Source organism: Chinchilla lanigera, unplaced genomic scaffold (genome assembly GCF_000276665.1).
Source record: "Chinchilla lanigera isolate Chin_1 unplaced genomic scaffold, ChiLan1.0 scaffold00004, whole genome shotgun sequence".
NCBI classification, from domain to species: domain Eukaryota; kingdom Metazoa; phylum Chordata; class Mammalia; order Rodentia; family Chinchillidae; genus Chinchilla; species Chinchilla lanigera.
The window spans coordinates 41,736,477-41,761,976 of NW_004955405.1; the positions used below are offsets into that span (position 1 = coordinate 41,736,477).

The window sequence follows — 25,500 nt, forward strand, 5'->3', positions numbered from 1 at the left end:
CTTCTTGTTTTGTTTTGAATTGGGCACTGCACCCAAGGCCTCGGGCATGCTGGGAAGCTACAGCACATCAGGGAAAACTTTTAACGACGAATTTCATCTCTTTTGTAATGTATTCATAGTTGCTCTTTCTTTTCACCTCTGTTTTGTGATTACAAGCAATCTGCCCATTGCATTTTAGTTGTGAAATTGGTTGGCCTAATGTTATGTGTAATATTTATTTTCTGTAGGATTTCTGTGCTTCTCTTAATATTCCTGCTATTGGTAATTTGCCTTTTCTCTCTTTTTGATGGATCAACATTGCTAAGAATTTATTCATTGTATTAATCTCTTAAAGAACCAACTTGTAGTCTCTCCAACTTTCTCCGTTCTTTGATTTCTGTCTCACCTGTTCCTGTTATGACCTCTTCACTTCTCTTCTTGCTGGAAGAGCAATTTGCTCCTCTGCCTTCTAGAATCTTAAGATGGAAACAGTCGTTAAGCCTCTTCTTCTCCAGTCGAAGCGTGTGAAGCAGTTGCTTTCTGGGAAGTATGGAATTAGCCGCACCCCAGGGATTTAGCATGTGTACTCCTCATCCTTCAACTCTAAATTATTCTCAGTTTCTCTTTGTTTCGTTCTGTTTTGAGATGGGGTCTCACTATGCAGTTCAGGCTTGTCTTAAACTCATTATGTATCACAGGGTGGCCTCAAACTCCCAGCAATCCTCCTGGCTCAGCCTCCTGAATGCTGGGATTACATGCATGTACCACCACACCCGACTCCCTTACAATATTTCTGATGTGTGTGTTATTTAACATGTATTTGTCAATTTTCATTGCTCTTTTAGGTACTCTCTTGTTACTGCTTTTCACATAATTTATTTGTGATTAGCGAATGCAACATTTTAACACTGAGTCACTTTCCTTGTTACTGGGACACAACACCCTACACCCACAACCAGAAGGAGGACAGCTTTACTTTGGCTCACAATTTTAGAGGACTCGGTCTATAGCTGGCTGGAATGCAGGCAGGGCACAGACCAAGGGCCCGGCATAGCAGAGCTGCTTACCTCATGGTGATGAGGAAGCAGAAAGAGGGAGAAGGGAGGAGCTGCGGAGGGAGATGAACCCCTCCAGGCCACACCGCCAGTGATCACCTCTTCCGCCCAGGCCCCAGCTCCTAGCCCACATTCAGCTACAGTGCCCCGTGATCCAAGCACCTCCCCAAACCCCCCTCTGAGCACAGGAGGCCCCTGCACACACTCGTTCTAACCTATGTGGAAGCCTTTGGCTTCACTGAGACTAACCCTGCAGGGCAGTGCAGACCGTCTTGAGGAGCGCTCCCTGTGCACGTAGAGGGATGATGCTAGGGTGCTGTCCTGAGGAGGGCAGGCTGCTGTGAGAGGCGACTCTCCCACGGGGCGTGATAAGCAGCTGCTTCCAGGAGACCGACCACTTCCGGCATGAACGAAGAGCAGAAGTGGGCAGAGAGGGGTGATTGTAGCCCAGTGTCAGCGGAGGCCACAGCATTTCGCTGGACCCTCGAGCTGGCATTTCCCCCAGCTTCCTCCTTTCCCAGGCTCTGCTGTGTGCGCCCTACCTGGGCGCCGGTCCCCTGGTAGGATGGCCACCCTCGCTCAGCTCTGGCTGCTCCGCATGGTGGACTGTGGGGCTCTCTCACCTTGTCCCATGCGTGCGGCTCCCTTCTTTCAAGGGTCAAGACCCCTCCACATTCTATCTCATTTTTGTCTCTCTCCAGGAATATCAAAGAGTTTCTTTTAAATATTTTGTAATTATCAAAGTTTACAATGATCATCTTTGCAAGAGCTAGTCCAGCAGAAACTACTGGTCACTATTGGAACTGACCTCTTCCATTTTTAAAATGCCAGATGGAAAAGTTAACAACAGGTTAGGGTCGAGGGGACCTTAGAATCTATTCAGCAATCCCATTGGGAGCTCTCGCCAACCTCGCTCCAGCAGAAATTTCCGTGCTTTTAGAAGAATCACCTCTTTCAAGCTTTTCTCCAACTGTAGTGGAGGTCAGGGTTCTTCTGGGGTCCTTCCCACTATAGGCCAGAGCAGAGCTCGCTGTTCCCCAAGGAAGCAGATAATGAACAGGCCCACAAACTCTACGGCTTGAGCCTGGTGTTATTAAGAAACACACAGGCTGCTGTCACAGGGAGAGACACCAGGGGGGCTTCTTCAGACAGTGTGGTCAGGGAAGCCCTCTCTGAGGAGGGGATCTTTTAAAATTTTTAATTTGTAATTGACAGATAATGATTGCATTAATTTACAGAGTACAATGTGATAATTTGATATACGTTTGCACCGTGACATGATTAAGTCAAGCAAATTCATAAATCTGTCACTGTACATGGACCATTTTTGGTGTTGAGACCATTTAAAATCGACTCTTTTAGCAATTTTGAAATATCCAGTGCACTCTTGTCCAGTACAGTCACCATCTTCTGTGCAGTGGGTCACTAAAGCTCGTTCCTCCTGTCCCACCGAAACTTTGGACCCTTTGTCCCTTTCCTGCCTGAGAGCCGCCCTCCGCTCTGCTTCTGTGAGCTTCCGACTCCCCGTGTAAGTGAACCATGCAGGAGCTTTGTCTGGCTCACTTTCTCAGCACAGTGTGCTCCACGCATGCTGGTGTTGTTGAAAAGGACAGAATTTCCTTCCTTGAAGGGCCCACCGGTACCACAGTACCCCACTGCGCAGACGACCGCCTCTTCTTTGCTCATCCGTCTGATGACAAACCGAGGCTGGCTGCAGGCCGTGGTCGCAGTGAATAATCAGTGAATGTGGGAGGATAGATGTCTCCTTGTGCACACATTTCAAGCCTCTGGCTGTGCGTCCACAAGTGGGACGCTGGGTCCCACGGTAACCCTGTTCCATTTTCCATGGGTGCCCGAGCTGCTTTCCGCTGTGGTGTGTTCGTTTCCACCCCCGCCTACAGCAACCCAAGTCCCCTCTCCTCACGCCCTTGCCTGTGCTCCTTTTTTGGGTGGCAGCCGTTCTAACAGGTGTGGGGTGCCACCTCATTTTCATCCGAGCACCCTAATAAGGAGTGGTGAGTATTTCTTCAGACTTCCGGGGCCGTTCGCGTGTCTTCTGCTGAGAAATGTCTATTCTCAGGCTTTGCCTAGTTTTGATTGACTTACTTGTTTTCTTGCTGTTAAATTTTGGGGTGTAGCTTCTTATCAGATGGACGGTTGGCAAGTACTTTCTCCCCACCCATGAGCTGTCTCTTCACCATATTAATCCTTTCTTTGATGTGCGGAAGCTTTTCCGTCTGATACAATCCCATTCATCTCTGTTTTTGTTGCCTATGTTGTGGGCTTTTATTCCGCTTTTTCCTTTTCTTGCAGTTTTACAGTTTCAGGTCTTACATTTAAGCTTTTGTACATTTTGAGTGCATTTTTGTACATGATGTGAGGTAAGGATCCAATCTCCCTCTTCCGTCTGCAGACACCTTATTTCCCCAATACCTTCCAGTGAAGAAACCACCTTTTCTCCATTCTCTGTACTTGAACCTTTGTCCAAGATCAGCTGACCTCAGTGCAGGGCGCCCTTTCAGACTCTGTCCATTTCACTGGTCAGGGTGTCTGTTTTTCTGTCAGGAACATGCTCTTTTGGTTTTTATTACTTTGTTATAAATTTTGAAGTCAGGTAGTGCAATGTCCCAGCTTTGTTCTTTTTGTTCAAGATTTCTCTGGGTATTCAAAATTTTAGGATTCTTTTCTATTTTGATGAAAAATGATATCAGAATTTTTTCAAGGTTACATGAACTTGTATATCACTTTAGGTGGTATAAACATTTTCTTTTATTTTATTTATTTATTTTTCCCGGTACGAGGAATCGAACTCACGACCTTGTGCTTGCCAGGCAGGCGCTGTGCCACTGAGCTAAATCCCCAGCAAAACATCTTAATAATATTAATTCTTTCAATCCACAAATATAGGATAGCATTCCATTTACTTGTATCACCTATGCTTTTTTAAAATCAGTGTTTTATAGTTTTAGGTATACAGATCTGTACCTTTTGGGTTTAATTAAATTTTAAGTATTTTGATACTATTGTAGACAGCGTTGATTTTGAAATTTCATTGTTAGCTATTTTGTTGTTGATACAGAAGAACAGCACTGGTTTTTGTGTGCTCACATTTTAGTCTGGCAACTTTACTGAGTTTTAAATCAGTCCCAACAGTAGTTTTGGTGGAGTATTTAGAGTTTGTTATATCTAAGATCAGGTCATCAGCAAAGACAACTTTGCTTGTCCCAGGGGCGACTTTGAACCTGAAAGATGGGGAGAAAGGGAGCCCCACAAGGAAACCCCGAGGTAGGAAGGAGCTGGGCACAGCGGAAGAGCAGAAGGAAGCCCGGCGGTCGGGGCCGTGAGAACCAGACTTCTAGAGGAAACTGTTCCGAGAAGCAGGGCGGGATCAGGTCGTGAAGGGCCACAGGGAAAATAACTTAGGTGTTAGTCCGTTTATGAAAGTAAACCATTGGAGGCTGACAGAAGAGAGACGTCATCTAGTCCACCCGGCCACTGTGCGGGGAACAGACCAGAGGACAGGTATAGTGACCCTACCCCATCACGGTCTCACTTTGTTTTGAGGTTTCAGTTACCCACTGCCAACTGCAGTCTAAAAATACCAGCTGAAAAGTTCCAGGGAGAAGCACTTAGTGAGCTGCACCCTGCACGATGCTGCTCAGGGAGTGTGCTGAGAGCTCCGCCTCCGGCTCCGCCCCACCCAAGATGCACCTTGGCCCGTGGTCCCTGCACCAGGCCCCGTACACACTGCCTGCCTGCTGGTTCCTTGGGGCATCTTTATGATCCCATCAACTATCACGGTTGCTTGTGTTCAGAAAGCCATTATCCCATTTCACAGCTGCGGAGTGCAGGACCAGTGATGCTGGTGGTCACAAATGCCAACGCGAAGCCACCACGTGTTTCCTTTAAGCGAAAAGATGAAAATACAAGACGGTAGTTTGAAAGAGACCACATTTACGTAATTGTATTACGGTATGTTTTTATAACGGTCCTCTCTTATTACCAGTTACGGTTGTTAATCACTCTGTCCCTAATTTAATTAACTTTATCATGCGTGTGCACAGCAACACCAGCACACACAGAGCTCGGTGCTTCCCGGGGCTTCGTACGTCCTCTGGGGTCCTGGCACACAAACCCCCTGGGAAAAGGGGGACAACACGCACAAGCAGCCAGAAGGTTAGAAGGCTGTAGTCATGTTAGCCTGCAGGTGCAGAAGGAGAAGCCAGAGATGGAACACACAGGCCTTTCCCAAGTTAGTACTTCTTGCGCAGTTAGGACCCTGGGTCTCTTCTAGGCCACTTCTAGCTGGTTCTGAGACAAAGTGTGAGGGCCGGGGATTCTGGCCCGCTCAGGCATGAACGCTGGGGACCCGGCCTTGCTGCTCTGCCACTGCCCACTAGGGGGCAGGAGTGGCCACAGCAGATGAGAGAGACAAACCCGCACACACCAGGCACCCTGGCAAGTTACTCCTGGGGAGGCTGTAGCAGGAAGGGACACACACAGCAGAGGGAAGGAGGCCGAGGCACAGCTCGCACGTGGGGGGACCAGAACACAGAGGAGGTGCACACCAGAGAGCTGCAGGGTTTGCACCCAAGCGGACAAGCTCGCAAAGAACCAGAGCTGGCCCACAGTGCCACCTGCTGTTCGGGCAGTGACGACACAGGCACACAGACAACGGTCCGGTCCGAGATCCGCCCTCACTAACGCCACAGCTCTGAGACATTTTCAACCTCTGTGCCTCGGTTTCCTCATCTGTCAAACAGGGAGGGAGCATAGCGGCTCTGTGCAAACAGACGTGAGCACCGTCTGAGAGGAGGACTGGGGTGCAGCCCGGCTTCGCACGCTCTCCCCACCGCTGCCCTTGTGCAGCGACCCCGGCCGTCAGCAGGTGCAAATGAAGAGCACACAAAGCGCTCCTGGAGCAGCGGATGATGACACAGAGTGATGGAAACAGGGCCGCGGCCTCTCGCGGCCTTGCTGCAGCAGCAGCAGGATGGAGCCTCACTGGTGCTGGCTTTGCGGGCCGCTTAGTGCTATCAGTTAAAGCTCAGAGTCTGTGAGCACGCGAAGGTCCCTGCTCTGGGCCCACCAAGCCCCGACAGCCTCTGGCTATTTCCCTCCTCTACAGAAATTTCCCACACTGTTAGCATGGCTCCCACTGAGCGCTCTGCCGGGCAGACGGGCCTGGGCCTGTAACGACCCCAAGCAAGCTGAGAAGGCTGGGGCTCTGCCCTGGACCCTCATCTCTTCGCCAGACCTTTTCTCTCCTGGCCTCTCCCGGTGCTGTGCCAGCGCTCAGACCCCTTGGCACGACCTTGTCACTGGGCAGCAAACTCAGAGATGCCTCAGACATGGGACACAGGGAAGTCCAGCTCAGGACAGGCTCAGCGTGATCACAGCTCCAAGCAGCCCTCCTACCTGGTCTTGCAGACCCAATCACTGAGCACAAAGGTGTAATTTTGTCACCATGACATGCAGAGAAGAAATATTTTTCTAAGACTCGGTCATGCAAAAGATCTACAGTTTCTTCCTGTACCCACTGTAAACCCAAGTCCTACGTAAAGGGACCTTCAGGAGCACACCTTCTCCCGAACCCTGGCTGAGGGCTACCACCTCCGACAGCTGGGCAGAGGCAGTGAGCCCCGTGACCACATCCGCTGGGATTCAACCCTGGCTCTGCTATTTTCTACCCACAAGGCCTCCTGTGCCTCAGTCCCCTCATTTGTGAAGTGGAGGCGGGGCTCCTGTGAGAATGAAGTGACCTCATGCTCGCCGAGCGCATGGCAGCGCCGGGCAGCATGTGATCGGTGTCTCGGTGCTCTGGCTCCGGCTGAGTTGCCACGGTGCCAGGGGCCTGGCTGTGGCTGTGTTCCCCTGAGGGCACTGCAATGGGGCTGCAGCGTCTGTGAGCGTCTTTGGGGTGCACCCAGCTTTGAGACCCAGCTCGCTGCTTGAGGCAGATGATACTCAACCCACAGGCTCCTCATCTGCAGAGGGGTGCTCATGCCTCACCCCACCTCTGTCCCAGTCTCCAAGGAGCCCACAGGAAGATGCACTGATCTGCCTTGCAAAGGATTTTATTTTCACGTTGACATGGAGTGCAATGGACTTTGGGGGCGCAGAGCTCTACGCACTGTAGCATATTCCTGGGACCGCCACCACCACTGGGACAGTCCCAGGGATGGAGACTGATTTTTTATCTTTCAAATGTGCTGCAAAGGCCAGAGACAGTCTACAGCTGGCATCTGGATCTCTGCAAAGGTTCATCAGAGGAGGATCCTCAAGGCCAGCACCCTTCCCAGGAAGTAAATCCTCTCAGAAGCCAGAGCCACCTGCTCCCGGCTGGCCCTCCTCACCGGCCGTTCCCCTGCCTGGACACCTCCGGCTCACCCTCTCCTCCCCAGCTCCTCGTCACATACTACTTCTCGGCAGTACCAGGCACACTGGGTCCCTCTGGCCCTCTCTGCTGTCCCTTTCCCCACAGCCTGCATCGTCTTTGCTAAGCTGGGCAGCTTATCTATTTTCTTACTGTCCATTTTCTGCCCCAAAGGCCCCCAGAGGCCACCAAAGGGAAGGCCCCTGGAGTAGGACCTATGTTCGATTTGTTCACGGATGCGTCTGTCGGAGGCCCCTCCAGTGCTGCCTAGCACACAGTAGGCACTGGAGCAAACAACAGGTACAAAACTCAACTACCACCACCAGCGTGAGGACTGAACTGCCACGCTACAGACAGCAGCTGTCTGCGAACACCACATTCCCTCTGGCTGAGCAGCGCTTCCGTTCGGAAGGACAGGCCCCACCCCGCTCCGGTGAACACGCCAGACTCACAGTACCCCAGCTCCTCTCCTGCTCCGTGAGTGACAAAGTTGTTTTCCTCCCCTATCCCTCCCTGCAGGCTGGGCCTCCTGGCAGCGGCAGGACTCTTCCCCAGTGAGTGAGAGCTGAGCGTGCAGACCAGGCGGCCCTGCCTCCGCACCAGCTCCTGTGCTGCAGGTTGCCCGTGTCAGGAGGTCTGCGAGAAGGCGGGGAGACACTCCCATTTCTTCCTAGCCACCTCCCAGCCACGGCCCACTTGAATCGAGGGATCCCACAGCAGAGCCCACAACAAGTTCTTGTGAATGAACACTTAGCCAGTGACAGCACTGAAGCCCCTAGGACCACAAGGCACCCATACGTGGAGCTACCAGCGAGCCAGCCCCCGAGCTCATCTGTAACAGCCGGCAGAGCCCTCCCACAGCACACCAGGCGGCTTGGCTGTATCTCAGCAGCAGGCCTGATCAGTACACCGTGCGAGGTCTGGCCTGGGCTGTTGGGCCGTGACTGCTGCCCCGAAGCCTCGCAGAGTGAGCGAAGGTGATTCCAGCAACACAGGCTATCCGTGAAATAAGCCTGCGCTGCCTGGTCTACTTCACAACCTTATCTCTGCGCTCTAATGCTCCATGCTGGGCACAGAGGGGTGACCCTCTGAGGCAGCCAGCTAGGGCCCCTGACCCCTGGGGATACCTCTCCTGAAGGCAGAACCCCTGGGGTGCCCCACTGTGCAGGGCCTCCACTGGCATCTCCGATGGCTCAGCCTGTTCTCCGTCATCAGGGCTGCGTGAGGCCATCGGTGTGACCTTCACCCAGCCCCCCGTGGCTCCCGGGCTGCAGAAAGGCCTTGGGCCCGCTCCTGGAGACAGCTGGGCTCCCGGCCCTCACCAGCCGCTATGCTGGGGATCCGCATGTCTCACACTCGAATGTGCACCCACATCACCCGGGGACATTCTGAGCAATGCGCTCCCGCGGCTTTGCTCTCAGCAGCGCCAGGAGAGAAGCCTGCACTCGGTGCTCACACGCTCTGGAAAGGATCCGGACTGTTTGCCCTGGCTGCTCCGCACCAGCTGTGCCAACGGCTCTGCCCTGGAGCCTCCACAGGGAACCTCATACCCCGGGGATTTGCACGAGGACAGACCGAGTGCAGGAAGAAAGCTTAGAACTTTAATGTCAGTGTTTTCCTCATCCACACATTTCTTTTCCTTTCTTCCTTTTTTATTTCTTGGAGGTACTGGGGATTGAACCCAGGGGCTCACAGAAGCTGGGCCAGTGCCCTACCACTGAGCTACAGCCCCAACATCTTTTTTATTTTCTACTTTGAGACAGGGTCGGTTGCCCAGGCTGGCCTCAAACTTGTGGTTCTCCTGCCTCAGCTTCCTGAGCACCGGGTATTACAGGTGTGCACCACACACCCAGACCCTAAATCTCTTTTCTGTGTGTACATTTTATCAGTAAAGCGTTCATGACATGTAAGAAATACGTTCATGACGAGGCGGGCAATCTGTTGTTACTACTGGCCGCGGTTCTCCGTCCCTCTGGGCAGTTACGTGTCAAGCGCCCCTGCAGCTCGTCCGCTAGGAGGCGAATGCCTTCCTTGGCCTCTGACTTGGGCCCAGCCCTGTGACCACATAGGCAAATTCACCAGCTTTGAACGAGCTGAAGGGATATCACCCGCGCCACTGCCGCGGGAAGAACCGGTCCCTTGGCACTCGGGAGGAAGGAGCGGAGAGACCTGGAGAGGCCAAGACTCAGGCTCCCACGAGCCCTCAGGGGGCCGGGCCACGACTGTCAACTCCGGCAAACCTGGAGACACACGTTCAGGGCATCCTTAGGTCAAAACACAGTTCCTTCACCCCAAAATAAAATCTCAGTGGCCCCAGGGCTGGCCCAGGCCCGCTGTCCTCTCTGCTGACCAGCCAGGCTCTCTGCTCACCAGCAACCGACTGTCTGATGAGGTCCCAGTGTCCTATTTCTGCCTCATTTTGATCCTGGCCTGGGGTCTTGTTGCCTCTGGCAGGACTCGCACTCAGAGGACAGCAGCTGAGACCCCAGAGACCTGGCTGAGACCCCCACGCTTGCCACCTTTCAGAGCCAGGTTGAGAGGTTCTGCTTCCTCGATGCTCGAGTACTGAGGCTGTGAGACCCGGCTGCTGCGTGTGCCGGGGAGCTCTGCCTCCGGGTGCCCATGCCACGCCCAGGGCAGCCTTGGCCCAAGGCCTCCTGCCTAGACCTAGGCCCTCAGCAGCCATTAAAGAAGTCAAGGTGATCCGAGGTTGGGGCGCCCCTGAGGCATGACATACGGTGGCCCCAACGTGGGGCCCTCCAGCACACCTGCTGCACCCCACGCGTACCCCACCCGCTCACACTCAAAAGCAGCAGCACCAGCCGCATCTCCGTGTTGCTTGCATCCCAGCTGGAAGGGGCCCCCCTGGTGGCCCCTTCTCGGGGAGGCCTCGGGCCCCCACCTCCTCCTCGTCCTTGTCCTCCTCTTCCTCGTCTCCAGCACTTCTTCCCCCCTCCTTTCCTTTTCTCCTTCCTGCATCTACATCTTTCTTTCTGCTGTCGAATCAGAGCTGTTTGTCAGGAGCTCACTGTCAGTCTGAAATACGCTTGGGAGTGAGATTATTTGTTACTCAATTTAAGACGCTTTTGATAGCGTTTCCAGTGTCAAACTAACTGCTGTCACTTACTGAGGGCCTAAAAACTGCCAAACATTCAGAGATATGTTTACATATACACATACACATAACACATATGCATACACATAACACATACACAGTATGTACGTTTATACGCACATGCACATGGGCAGCACAGACACATTTTTAACTCAGGTGTTAGAGGTGTCCATCGTGTAAGTTTCATCATTTCCTCAAATGAGTAAGACGAGCACCTCAGAGGGCCTCTGACTCGTGTCCATGGTCACTCTGCAGGTTGGGGGCAGAAGCTGGACGCCATCCCCACACCGCAGAGCCCAGACCCTGAAATAGCATCTTCAGAGCGTCGGTTCAACAGCCTCGCCTCATGCATCAAGAGAGTGACATCTCCTGGAACAGACGTGCCACTCCCAGGTGCACACACCGCAGCCTCTGGTTACACCACACATGGTGAGTGGCAAAGCTATGCTTCAACTGCAAGCCACCTGCTCGTGCCCACGCCCTCTGCGCATTGGGATCCTAACCCAGGCCCACGGAGGTCAGGGCCTGAGGAGCCCCTGTACCACGGAGCCCTGGGGCTCACCTGGGAATCACTCCTTGGTGCCTCAGGCCGGGCTCTGGGGTCACAGCGGGCCCTGAGGCTCCCACCCCTCATGCTGTGGCTCCACATCTTGGTTTCCTCTCCCAGGACGTCCTGCCTTACGTTTTCCTACCTCCTGCAGCTGGCTCCATGTGACGCAGCCCGCTCAGCTCATCACCCACTTCCGTGAGCCCTGGGCACCCGCTGATCGGGACAGAGTGGTTGCTCAGTGTTCCTCAAGCACCCGCTGCACATTCAGCACTGTGGGTTTGGGGAAAAGTACCAAATCCCGAGGTGCTGAGCCCGGTACCAAACCTGGCCTCGGGATGAAGCAAAACCAGGCATCTGGAGCCACTGGAAGATGCCAGCACTGCCACAACCTGGGGATGCAAGGGGTTTCCTTCCTAGAGACAAAGGGACCTTCTGAAAGTTCTCGCAGGTCTGCCATATGCCTGAGGATGCAAAGCCAGAGGCAGGACACCTGGACAAAGCCACTAACAGGACAGAGACACAGAAGGAGCAAGAGAGACAGAGAGAGTGATAACTAGACAGTGAGAGACAGATGGGAGGAGAGAGACATGCACTGAACGATGCAAACACAGAGACAGAGGCAGCGGGGAGACAAAGGCACGCATTCCCCGGGACCCCACAGCAGCCCGGCTGTGCATGTGGTTCCTGTCCTGTGCCTGCGGTCCTGAGGACCCCTTTCAAGGCGGGGTAGGCGCTAGCTGTGGTGTTCCTGGTGCGAGGGCGCCCTACTGGGGAATCCAGCAGGTTCACCCTGGACAGCAGGGAGGGCAAGGTGGGGCCGTAGCATCACACTGTGACCTCACAGTTCCTGAGGCCCTCCTCCACTGCCAACTTCCCCTCCTCCACCGCCCCTCAGGAACAGCTCAACGGTGTGGTGTCCCTAGGGAGGGCAGTGTCTTCTGTGACAGCTCCCATCCCCTGGCTCCATATCTGCCTCTTTCAACTCAGTGATCAGCACCAGCGTCCCAGCGACCGTCACTGTCACCTGACCAGACTTGGCCCCGCGTTGGCCTCCTGGTCTCCCCACCTGACCCTGCTGTGAAGTCTTCCCCGTCTGACCTTTGCTGGTCTGCAGTTACCTGGGGGAGAATTCAGCCTTCTCTCCTGCCTTTGCAGCCACTGAGCTCTGGGCTGTCTTACCCCCAGCTTCCACCTCCAAACCGGCCTTCTTGCAGCTCTCTGGCAGTCAGCCCTTCTCAGGACGCTCGCCAGGCTGTGGCACTTGCCGTCATGTCTGCAGTGTCTTCTTGCTCTGCTCCCTCCCGTGTCACCTTCTTAGACCCCAGTGGGAAAGGTGTTATTTCCTGTTAGAGTCCAGTGGGAAAGGTGTTATTTCCTGCTAGAGTCCAGCTGGAAAGGTGTTATTTCCTGTTAGAGTCCAGCTGGAAAGGTGTGATTTCCTGTTAGACTCCAGTGGGAAAGGTGTGATTTCCTGTTAGACTCCAGCGGAAAAGGTATGATTTCCTGTTACACTCTAGTGGGAAATGTGTTATTTCTTATTACATTGCAGCAGGAAAGGTGTTAATTTCCTGTTTGACTTCAGTGGGAAAAGTGTGATTCCGTTAGACTCCAGTGGGAATGGTGTTATTTCCTGTTACACTCTAGCAGGAAGTGTTATCTCCTATTAGACTCCAGCGGGAAAAGTGTTAGTTCTTGTTAGACTCCAGTGGGAAAGATGTTATTTCCTGTTACATTCCAGAGGGAAAGGTGTGATTTCCTGTTGGTGTCCAGCAGAAAAGGTGTGATTTCCTATTACACTCCAGCGGAAAAGATGTGACACTCTAGTGGGAAAGGTGTTATTTCCTGTTTGACTTCAGTGGGAAAAGTGTGATACCATTAGACTCCAGTGGGAATGGTATTATTTCCTGTTACACTCTAGCAGGAAATGTTATTTCCTGTTAGACTCCAGCAGGAAAAGCGTTAGTTCTTGTTAGACTCCAGTGGGAAAGGTGTGATTCCCTGTTAGGCTCTAGCAAGAAAAGGGGTTTTTCCTGTGAGATTCCAGAGGGAATGGCATTACTTCCTGTTAGGCTTCTGCAGGAAATGCTGGAGTCCTCTATTCCCAGGGCCTTGTCCAAGGCCAGCTTCTCAGGGTCCACACACGGTGGGCACGAGGTACAATCTATGTGGGATTCTGACATCCTGGGATGTCACCAGCTCTGCTCCAGTGGTATGAGCCCTGGAAGGGAACCTGGCACTGAGGTGCCCCTGCTCCATGACTCAGTTTGTCCAGTGGGGACTGCTGTGGCTTTGACATGGTTGGTCCCCACCAAATCTCGCAGTGAGGATCAACTCCTTATGCAGCAGCATTGGACGGCAGGGCCCAAGGGGGGTGCCTAGGTCGTGGTGGGGGAGCCCTGATGAGTGGGTGCTCCTGCAAAAGCTGGCTGTGACAAGGCACCGACGCCTTGGAGCTTTGTCCCTTCTGCACATGTCCGGCTGCCACCATCACACGCACTTGTACCACATAGGGCCGTCATCAGGCTGTGACACAGCAGGGACCCTCACCAGGTGCAGCTGCCTCCAGAACCACGAACCAACCAAATCCTTTTTCTTTGTAAACTCACCAGCCTCAGGCCCTCTGTTACAGCAACAGAAAGTGGACGCATACAAGCAGACGGAGCACAGAGAAGAGAACTGACTTGTGCTGGATCACACGGTCAAGCGAAGGCAAAGCTAGGCCCAGAGCCTGGGCCTCCCAGGTCTTCCCGCTTTTCCTGCCTTGCCCATTAACACAGTTAAAACACAAGTTCCTCGTGGTCCCATGCTCACCTCTGGCTCAGCATCTTCAACAGGGAGCATTTTCCCCTAAGTGACCAAGAAGTGTCCACCCTGAGGCTGGCTGCCTGGTCCAGGATGAGCTGATGACAGGCACCAGCTCACTAACTCCAGCCCAGCCCAGGGAGGATGTGCTGTTATCACCCCATTTTACCAAGGAGAACTGAGGCTCAGGGATCGAGCAGGCTGCAGGACGTCACACACCCCTGAGTGGTAAAGTGAAGTTCCCCTGTGGATCACGCACGTCTGCTCCAGGAGCAGCCCTGCCGCCGCTGGAACCCCTGGTCTCAGCCCCTCCTCTCTGGGTGCCACCCTTGGTACCACAGAGAACTCGTGGTAGTGACTCTTCTGGTGGCACCAAGCAGCCTCTGCAGTGCCCTCACCATGGAGAACCTGGACCCAGGCACCAGCTTGAGAACTCCAGGAACAGTGAGCTCCACTGTAGCAATGGGGACACCGTCCCTTCTAGAGCTGGCGGCGGCCCGCTGCAGCAAGGAGCATCGTGGGGAGAGTGTGTGCTTGAGTGCATGTGTGTGTGTGTGTGTGTGTGTGTGTGTGTGTGTGTGCGCACGCGTCCAATGGTGGGTCCCTGCAACTCCAGCAGTGGCAGCAGCTGACATCTGCACAATGCTTCCTAGGTATTAGGTGTGGCCCATCAGTCCTGACAGTTACAGGGGACCAGAGCTGCCACTCTGGCTCTGGGGCTGTTTTGAGCAGCAGGCTATTAGAAGAAGCAGATGAAGGAAAACCTCCTGGTCCTTCCTCCACTGGCCCAAAGCAGGAACTCAATCTGCAAAGGCTTCCCTTCCTCCCTCTACCCGGAAGCACAGGAAGTAATCAGTGGAGACGACTTCACACCTTCTCCAGCTCGGAGGTCCAGAGGGAGTTCACAGAGCCGACCCCAGTGTGCCCTGTGCCTGGCTTCCTGCAGTCCCTTTCCTCTGTCTTACCGGTTCTCCAGGTGCTTGTTCTTCCTCTGTGAGGATGCTCTCGAGCCCAGGTTCCCTTCCCCCTCTGGAGCTACTCATCTCCGCACACAGTAGCTCCCTGACTTGGGACAGTGACGTCCAGACAAACCCACGGCAGGCTGAAAATATCACGGGCTGAAAGTGCACCAAGCACCACAGCCCAGCGGCTGCACGTCCCAAACTCTGGCTGAGTCCCCAGTGCACACAGGCAGTGCACACAGGCCGTCTGGGAGCTCAGCACAGGGTCATGCGGGACAGCGGTGTCCAGCACTAGCCCTCTTGTCAGTCTGTCCTTTGCTGGTCTCAGTGACAGAGCTGGGCCAGTGATCCTTAGACGATGTGGGGGGGCGCCTTCTCCCTCCTCGACGTCGTTACTCCTCATTGTCATCATTTTTTTTCCGGGGGACCCAGCAGCAGGCCTGGTCACCATGGCTGTCGGGTTCACCCAGGGAAAGCCCCCACCACCCCACCTGGGCTTCTCCCTTTCTGCCAGGGAAGGGCTGGTGTGGAAGAGCTCGGGTGCGGCTCTGACTCTCATCTCCAAGGCGATAACCAGGCGGAACAGAGCGCTTTCTTTGCCCTGCTTTCTAACAAGCCTCGGCAGACCCTGTCGGTGAGAACCCATTCACAGACCCTCCGCCCAGCCCTTCTCCGCCCTTCCCTGACACCCTCACTGAAAGGCCCTGTTACCCTCATTTTCCCCTGAGCCCCCAGTGCTCAGAAAGGTTCCGTCACCTGCCCAGGGCGGCAGAGCGAGGAAGGCCCCCCGAGCCTGGCTGGGTGGGCCGGGCCCCCTCTCCTGGCCTGCGATGGTGAAACTTCCAGAGCTTGCCTTGTTGACAAACAGCTGCAGCACGTGTGCGAGAAGACTGACAGCAAGGCCCAGGAGGTGGAGAAGGGGAAGCAGCAGATTAGAACTCGGCATCCCGGCTGCCCCGTCCTCCACGCCCCCACAGCCATTTCCTGTGCCCAGAAGTGGCTGAGCTCTGGCCACGCAGCTGCGACTCCCCTCAGGCCAGGCACTGCATCTCCTAAGGGCTGGTGACATGTGAGGCAGAGGGAGGCGGAGCCTTCAGATCCAGGCCAATTTCCAGGGGGCGGCCACACGTGGGATGGGCAGGGGCGGGGCCTGCGCCTCACCTTGCAGAGAGGGCCCTCTGTGGCACCCACTGGTCACACTGCTGTCTCCGCACCCTGCTCTTTCACCTCTATTCTAACTTTTATAATCATGAGGCTCTGCTCACGTCCTTGCCCTGCAGCGTGTGGACCTGCTTGGGGACAGAGGCCTTCTCAGCAAGCCTGGGATCTCTGAGGCTTCTAGGGACACAGACTTCGGCGTGACACTGGGCCCCCACAGACAGCTGGGGTGGCGGGAGGGACGGTGAGGAATGGTGACCCCTGGGACTGGACAGCAAGGGCCAGCGAGGGCTCTGGGCCAGGAGCCAGGCTGTGGCTCAGCAGCCATCCCCTCCCTAACCGGCCATGAGTAGCCCAGGTTGCCGACAGGAACCCGGGGCAGGAGGATGCAGTGGCGGCTGCAGGCGGCAGCAGGCTGTGCAGGGCTTCTCGGCCTCCCTGTTCCCGGGCCCCAGAGTTGCTCAAGGCTGGCTGAAGCAAGGCTGGAAACCCATGCAGGCAAAGCAGCCTGCAGTGCAGCTCTCCTTGCCCTCCCCATGAAGGCCTAGGGCACGGCCTGAGCCCTGCTCACGGACAGGTGCCAGACTGCAGCCTCCTGGCAGTCCTAGGAAGCAGATGATGCTCACAGAGGTGACACCTGACATGTTCAAGATCACCCTGGCAGCATGGCGTGAAGCCAGGATTCACACTCAGTGCCGCCTGGCCCAAATCTGACATTCAATCTATCACCCCATGAGGGCCCAGGTAGGGGCTCTGGCTTTTGTACAGTTTAGATTAAAATGTTCCCGAAAGCCTTGTGTGCTCAGAGGTGGGGCTCTGGGGAGAGACTAGATTGTGGGGCGCTGTGCTCCCCGGAGGATTAACCCAAGGGTGAGTTCATGGCTGAATGTGGTGGGAGGTGGCGCTGGTTGGCAGTGGTCCCTGCAGGTGCCAGGGAAGGTGTGTTCTTGTCCTGGGCTCCTCCCTTCCCTCCGCTTCCTGGCTGCCATGGGGTGAGCACCTTTCCTCCACCAGGCCATTCTGCCCTGGAGCCAACCAGCTGTGGACTGAGCCTTCTGGAACCCACAAACCGTGTCAACCTTTCGACCTTTAAGTTGTGGGTGTGGGGCACTCTACCCCTGCGTGTCTTGGTTACTTTTCTCTCGTTGCTGGGACACAATACCTGATGCCCAAAATTAAGGAAGGAAAGGTTTATTTTGCTTACAGTTTGTGGAGGTTTCAGTCCGTACTTGGCAGATTATAAGGCAGAGTGGCACATGGCAGAGGGCTACAGCTCATGGTGACAGAACACAGCAAAAGCAACAAGCACAAAAGCTAGGAATGGCCTCCAGCACCTCTTCCTCTCCCTTACATATGCAAACTATCCACCCCAAGGTGGGTGTAGCTCTCACACCCATAATCAATCAACTCTAAAAGCCTGCCCCATGACTGCATGAGGCTTTGGGGGGACACACAGACACAAACCATAACACTGTGACAGGGAAGTGCCTCACACAGCTTCTGTACAGTCACTGCTTGGTGTCCGAGGGGAACGGGTTCCAGGAAGCCCTGCAGATACCGAGATTTGCAGCCACCCGAGTCCTTTATATAAAAGTTCTGGTATTTGCCAGCTACCTACGCACACCTCTTGTTTGCTTCAGATCACCTCTGGGTCTACGGCTTTCAGACTGGATTGGGTCTACGGCTTTCAAACTCTGAGACCTAAGAGGCAGGGACCTTGTCTGTGCTGCCCACCGGCAGGCTTCCTGTGTCTAGGATGCCACCTACCACAGGATAAGAACTGCGTGAGGATTTGAGGAACCAACGAACAAACCCAGGAGACTGCCGCTCAGTAACACCCATCACCTGCAGCCTGAAGCTGTACCTCAGCTCAACGTTTCTTCACACCCGCTAGCACAGCAGCTGCCCACTCCGCCCCTGAATAAAGCAGCCCTAGCTCGGAACGCTCGGCTCATTGCCTGCAGCTCAGCGCCCTCTTCCGAGCACAGCCTCCTGGAGCTGGGGAGGTGAGGGGCGCGGGACGAGCCACACGTGCTCTGGGGCTCATCTTGGGAGGATCCCTCTGCCTGTGAGCCAGCTGAGGCACCTCCACCGTAAGCAAGGAAGCTGAGGAGAAGAAAACGGACAGTGCCACCTACACGGGCTTTCTGTGGAGAACAAAAAATGAGCATCTCAGGTCCCAGGGACCCGGAGCAGGCCCTCAGTGGATGCCCTGTGCAGCCAGGCCAGTCCTTTGAGGCCCATTTTCACAGGCGACAGCAATGAACACAGGCTCAGGGGCAAACCCAGTGCCGGACAGTGACAGGAATGTCAGTGTTTTAGGTCTGCACAGCCCCAGCCCCGTGCTCCTCCACCTGGACAGTGTGCGCCCACTCCCATCGAGGAGCCCTTCAGAGAGCGGCAGAGGCCAGGGGGACAGCAAGGCCCTCACCTTCCAGCCACCAGCCATGAGGCACCCGCCCTGTGACCCTGCTGGCCCAGAGCGTCCACATGCATGGCCTCCCTCATGTTCTCAAATGCTGTGATGCGTCTGGAGGGCTGAGAGCTGTTCAAGGGAATAGAACCTCACAAACTCCCAGCAGAAAGATGGCGAGAGGCCCAGCTGGCTGGGCCAGAGGGGCGCGGCAGCCCTGCAAGGCAGAGCAGAGCGAGACACGACAGCGGCAGGCAGCATCTCTCTCCTGTTCTTAGTCTTCTGCAGGTCATAGGCAGGGATACTGCTCATCACTTGCACACGCAGAAACTGCACAAGGCACTTGGGGGAACGACTATTTTCAAGGGTATTTTCAGCTGTACATGATTTTTACACCATACTCTGCAGCTTTAGAACCCAAAGAGCACGTCAGACGCAGCCCTGCCGCACCCTGGCTTCCTCTCATTTTCTCTTCTTGATGAATAAGCAAGAAATCCGAGACCTGGCAGGGAAGTAAAGGTTGCAAAGTTCTACTCTTTGCTGCTTCGAGCGCGTGGTTGGGGCCTCCCCTCCGCAGCTCTGGTTCCAGCACCCTCTCAGGCTTATCCGGAGCTGCTCCTCCGCAGTTTCCACCCACTGCTGCTGGCCCTGCCCTCCAGCCCTGCAGAATAAGGACAGCGCCTCTGCCGTAGGACACTCACGTTCAAAGCCTGTGCGAGGATGATACTTCCTTGATGTTCAAAGAGTTAAGTATCTGCACGGTGCTTTCAAGTAATCACCTGATGGTCTTTATTTCTGGGTCACTATTTCTGCTCAGGGGAAAGACTGACAACCCCCTCCCCAAAATACAGCTCCACCAACTAACCAAGCCCAGCGTTTTCACTGCTGCATGCTGAAAACGTGCGTCTGAGCTGGAAGGACAAAGACCAGAGCCACGTGCCGTGCAGCCAGGGCTCTTACAGTGGCATAGATGAGGTGCCAGCCATGCACGGAGGCAGACACAGGCTAGGCCCATTCTCTGGGAGACCCGAATCAAACACTGCTTGCCCCCAGCCCTGGGGGAAATGGCCAGATCTCACACTCGGCCGGCTTACTGGCCTCCACATCTCTGACACTTGCCCCAGTGTCCCAGAAGCCCTTCTTCTGTACCCCAAAGGCTTCTGCACCCCAAAGGCTCCCTGGAGGTAGGGGTAACTAAATTCAGGACACCTCAGTTCTCAAATGAAGGGTTTTTAAAAAAATGCATTAATAATAATACAACTTCAGATTCCCAACACAAGGGGGCTTGGTTTCCATTCCTTGCCATCTTTCAACTTCTGGAATGACATGAGAAAATTCCCCATTTCCCAGCTCTACAAGGAGGACCCGGGTCCAAAGGTCCGCAGGGCCCCTTCCAACGCAGGGCGCACTGAACTGCAGCCGTCCAGACAGTAACCGGGGAGCCACCATGCCTCAGCCGAGCGAGCTTTCTCAGAGCCACGCGTGATTCCTGGGACAAAGAGGTGCATGCAAGGAGGCAGAGGCAGACGTGGGCTCCAGCCCTAGGGCGACATGGTCTGCCTTGTGCTGCCACCCAGAATGTCACCTGCCCGGCTGGCACACCAGCCTAAGCGCTCACCAGGAGGACAATCTCTGGTCCCCAGCAAGTCATTCAGCCTCGGCCAGCCTTGGTTTTCACCTCTGCAGAGTGGAGCAAATCCTGCCGCTCCCAGGGTGCCGGGCAAAGCGTGATGATTCACGTGTGTGTGAAGCGCAGGCACCCAGGGCGCCCAGGCTGCGTGTCCCTTTACACGAGCACCTGTCAGTGTCAAATCCCCTCACTCACCACGCTCTGATTCCCAAGCTCACCACAAGCCAAAGCACAGACAGGCAGAGCGGCAAAGGCTCTGGAAAGCAGCCCCTCAACTCCCTCCCCCTGTGACCTACCAGTGAGGAAACTGAGGCTCTGAAAGGCTCAGCGCCTCGCTCGGGGACTTCCATATTCTTCATGAGCAAAGCCTGGCCTGAAGCACAGGGTAGCGGAGGCCATGGGTCACACAAGACACAGAGAGAACTCTATGAATGCTCCACTCTCCCCTGCAAAATTGGGGCCCCCCATCACACCAAACTCTGAGAAATAAAAATAGCAGATCTTTTCATTTATGTAAATTTTAAAGGGTTACAGGAGAGAGGTGGCGCCACAGCCTGTCTATAAATGCCAGGGGCTTCTTTTTTTTTTTTTTTCCCAGTACCAGGAATCAAACTCATGACCTCATGCTTGCCAGGCAGGCGCTGTGCCACTGAGCTAAATCCACAGCTTGCCAACAACTTCTGAATTTCGTATGAAATACAGGTCAGCGTGTCCTGTGTGCAGCCTTTCACAGCTACTTGGTGCCCGCATCCACTCCCACTTCTGCTCTTTTCCATCTGCACCCTAAGGCAGATATACTTGCTCAGGGCCTTTTATGAACAAGAAGAGAAGTTTCATGTGCAGCAATTGCCCACACCTCATTAAATACCAACCAGAAAACCATCACTCTGTGCCGTCCATCCATCACACAGCAGAATCCCTTGCCCCACCATGGATCCCCAGCCTGGACCACTCAGGAAAGGGCCCGATTCATCAGGGCACACTGATAACTCAAAGGTCAGGGACCCCCACACACACGATCAAAATGTCTAGGCCATCCAGGAATTTCTAAGCCTCCTCAGCCCAGAGCTCTTGAGATCCAGCACCGAGGGCCAGCCCAGACAATGTAAGGAGGGGCCTGGTTTGCGGCCGGCTCCAGAGACCTCAGACCAGCCACACTGGCTGGCTCCCTGCTCAGTCTGGCGGACAGGGAGCCCTGACGGCCAGCTGCACCGGGAACGTTCTGCATGCAGCTCCTCCTGAGCAGTCCCCAGCCAGCAGTGTCCACCAGAACTCAAAGGGTCCCAGCTCAAGCTGCACGGCTTCATAGTGTGCAGAGCTTAAGCCCAGAAAGGGAGGCGGCAGGCCTGTGGCACCCACTGCCCGGAGCCACCCCAATGGCCCTCAGCCTAGGGCTGTTCCCCAGCCTGCCCCGGCACCCCGCAACCTTGGGCTCACCTCCCAGGTCTGAAGGTTCCACCAGGTGGGACGGTGCTCAGCAGCAGGTGGCAGCTTAGTGGTTCATCAGGGGGACCTGGCACTGTGGCCATCCCAGGTGGCAGGAACTTCGAAAGGGCCCTCTTTCCTCTGAAGAGGCCTCCTCCTCCTCGCCCTCCTCCTCCTCGCCCTCCTCCTCCTCCCTCAGCTCAGCCCTCCTCCTCTGTAGTACTACAGGGACATGTGCTTTGTGCTCTGCTTGGAGGAGGAGAGTGTGGCAGTTTATTGGAAGGAGAAAAGAACAGTCTGCTGTGCCCTGCTAGATGCTCATACCTAGCAGAAGAGGGGTGGGGAGAGGGAGGGGGAGAGAGAGAGAGAGAGAGAGAGAGAGGTGCCAGGGAATAATTAACCCTTGTGCTCCAGCTCAGCTGCAGGGGAAACAATACACTTAACCAATGGAGTGCCAGCCCAAGACATTACATCATCTGCCAGCACCATCATTGGCTAAGAATTCTTAGAAGGAGAAATCCTGCTTGCAGGTGCTTAACCATTCCACCATCACAGCAAAGGGGACCTGCTCCAGACCAATGAGTCCTGAACTCCCTCTTATCAGAAGCACCCAGTGTGCTTTCCACACAAGGAGGCTGTCACGCTCCACCTCAGACCTTCAGAGGGGCGGCGGTGGTAATTCAAACAGTGCACTCAGAACCTCCTCCTCTCCAAATGAGCATGCATACTGCGCCCAGCCCTTCAACTCTCGCAGAGATTTCCCGCTCTGAGCAGTGGGCATCGCTGACACCATGCCACAGATACAAAAGGAAGGCTTGGCTTTCAATTGCTTCCAGGGTTACAGAAAATGTAGGCGCTGTCCACAAGCTGGAAAACACAGTGAGCGGTGAAGAGCTGGGGGCGAGACGAAGAGTTCGAGGAAAACCGCTCATCCTCTGCTTCAGCGGCAGATCTCTGCCGCACCATCACTTCCCCCACACCTGGGACAGCTGCCCCTGCCCTGAGCACTGCGGCCCTGGATCTGTGGGCTGCAGGGCATCTTCACTGGGCCAGGTCCCTGGGAATAGAGCCACATCTGCCTCCTCACCAAGAGACGCCCAGCTCAGTGCCCACCGTATGCCAATCCTCATCAACACTGAGGGAAGGGAGGCAGGAGCAGAGCGGGTGAGGCGCTTGCTGAGGGTCAGGGACAGGGACAGTGGCAGGAGTGGGACAGGGAGGCCAGGAGACCCGCAAGAGTAGACTGGCCCTGGGTGGTTTGCTTTGTGGGGACCCTCGCCTTCCTCATCTGAAAACGAGGACAACAGCACTGCTTCCTGGGGTAGTCCTGAGGGGCATATTAAAGAATGCCCGGCTCTGTCGCCTGCAGTCTGTCCCTGGGGATCATCTGTGTTCCTGACCGACACCTAGGGCTGACAAGTGCTGTGCCCGTGCTGCCAGGTGTGTGGTGGTGCCTGACTCCACAGGGCTACTTGATGGGCACATCCAAAAGAGGACTTTGATTTTCCACCACGCAGACAGCCTACTCCCCACTGATCTCCTCCATTATGGGGAAAGTGCTCCCACCCCACTAACCTTCTGAGGTGACATCTACACAGCTTGAAGACATATTCAGTGGCATTCAGTAGCTTTACAACATGTGCACCCTCCCTCTAAGTCATCCTCGTCACCCCTAAAGGAAAGCACACCCTACCACCGATGCTATGGTTTGTGTCTGGATCTCCCCCAAAGCCTCACACAGTCCTGGAGGCAGGTTCTAGTTTGTGATTGATTTATAGTCCAACGCTCGGATTATGGGTGCGAGTGCTACACCCGCTCTGGAGGTGAGCAGCCTGCATACAGTATAAGGGAGGGAAAGAGGCTTGCTCTCTCTCTCTCTTCCCCTTTTGCTCTTGCTGCTTTTGCTGTCTCCCGCAGCCATGAACTATTTCTCCACTGCCACACTACCTATCCTTGGAGCCAGCTGAGTATGGACTGAAACCTCCGCAAACCATGAGCTAAATAAACCTTTCCTTCCTTAATTTTGGGTGTTGGGCATTTTGTCTCAGCAATGAGAGAAAAGTAACCGGACAACCCTTCTCCTCCAGCTCCTAGCAGGAATCATGCATCTGTGGATTTACATATTCTAGAAAGTTCATGGAAAGGTAGTCATGCAATGTATGATCTTTGGTGTCCAGATCCTCCTATTTATATTTTCACATAATGCTTTCAGGACTTATGGAAGTTGTAGCACATATGTGTACTTTCCTTTTAATGGCTGAGTAATATTCCATTGTAAATGATATACACTCCATTCACCCATGATGGACATCTGACATCTACCCAATCTTAAGCTATAAGCCCACGCATCATGCTTGAGCCCTCTCCTTCCTGTATTCCCCCAGCTAAGGTGCCAGCAAGTCCTGCCCAGTTGGCATCCAAAATATAGTTCGAATGCTTCTGCTTTGCTCAGCATTACTGCCATCCTCTAGCCCAGGTACCCATATCTCTCTTGCTAACTTCCAGCTGGGGACATGATCCAGTTCTTTCTGCTCCCCAGGCCTCCTGGGGAACCTGGTGCACCTTCTCAAAATGTCACTAATTAGAAATGGTATTTTCCTGAGCACCGCTCCTGATGGCCTTTCCCTCCAAGAGGCACAACAGAAGACAACAGGCCCCAGCGGTCACCACAGGCCTAAACTCCTCTGATGACTGCATCGCCCTCTGCATCAAAGCCAGGTAGGCATGGCCTGCGGGGCCCTCAACTTCAACTCTGCCCCGGCAGCCCCGCACAACTGCCCAGCAGGCTTCCCTCATGGGCTCTGCTCCTCCACCTCGAGGCAGCTCCTGTGCCTCTGGACTGTGGCCAGGCCCTCACTGTTCCTATGTCTCCATGTACGAATCTCTCCTCTGAGAGCACCGCCCCCGACGGCCATGCCGGGCACATTCACCTTTCACCTCACCCACTCCAGGAGTCTGCACTCCACGCAGGTTTCCAAGCTGCTCTCGGGACGAGGTCACGCAGGATCCCTGCAGCATAAGCAGCTCCATCCCAAGGAGGTGGGAATGGATCAGAAGCACAGGAACACGTCCACTGGGCCGAGAGCCTGTCGGGGCCCTGAACCCTGGCTAAGCCACGCCACACTCCCCTTCACCGGCCTTGCAAGATCACAGTACTTCATGTCTGTCTCCGTCTACCCTTGTAGAGGAGCTGTGTCCCAGCACCGAGGACATCCCCTACCATCCGGGAGCCACTCAATACACATCGACTGAAGTAGTAAGTGGATAAATGAACGCAGGACTAATTGACCAATTTGTCAATGAAAGCACTCTGTGAGGTATAACAAGTCGCACACGTGTGGCCCATTGTTATTATCGCTATTGTTTTGTGGTAAAATGACATAGAGTCCTTTGGATTTTTGGAAGATGAGTTGACGGTAACTTGGAGTCTCACTGGACAAAAAGAAGGGAAAGCAAACCGGTAACAGGGTGGGAGCCTCCTTACCAAAGACGATTTACGCAGCCCAACTCCGGAAGTCATTTTCAGATGCAGTTAAGACACTGGAAGGTGAAAGAAACGTGCTGTGCAGCAGGTGCAGGACAAAGCACGGTCTGTTCACTCCCAAAGCCTCTGAGGGAGGGGCTGGACGCTGTGGGACAACTCTCAGGCCACCTCCAAGACCAGGGCAGCTGCCTCCCCGTGCAGCTGCAGGGCGGGAGCTAGCAGCTCACAGCCCACAGCTGAGCCCTACCCAGGAGCCAACCTGCTGGACGCCAGAGCCCTGCGGCCTTGCTGGGGCACTGCGAGCTTGGCCCCCTTGCCTTAGGGGATGGACTGAGCCCTCCTGCTGCATCACGGACCGCATTCTCCCTCCGCCCTCCTGCTCCGGGAGGGTGACTCTCTCAAACCCCCTGCACACCCGCAGCCTCTCTGAGCTGTCCTCTGGAGGACCTGACCTCCGGTAGGTGGGCATAAATCACGGTTTCCTTTTAAATCAGAAAATGGGAGCGGAAGGTTGGCCGTGTCTGCCAGGCACAAAGCTAAAGTTGCTTTCT

The 25,500-nt window shown here is 54.8% G+C and overlaps 1 protein-coding gene across 3 annotated transcripts in view; it reads right to left on the minus strand.

The window, feature by feature from the left end:
- Syn3 (synapsin III) overlaps positions 1 to 25,500 on the minus strand; it is a 312,814-nt gene that overhangs the window by 286,396 nt on the left and 918 nt on the right. For 2 of the 3 annotated variants that reach the window (XM_013519163.1, XM_005374651.2), the window contains exon 1: positions 21,478 to 21,575. The exons of the other annotated variant lie outside the window; for it this stretch is intronic. The gene's annotated coding sequence lies outside the window, so the exon portion shown is untranslated. Of the gene's footprint in view, positions 1 to 21,477; positions 21,576 to 25,500 lie in introns of those variants that run through there. 3 annotated transcript variants of the gene reach the window in all.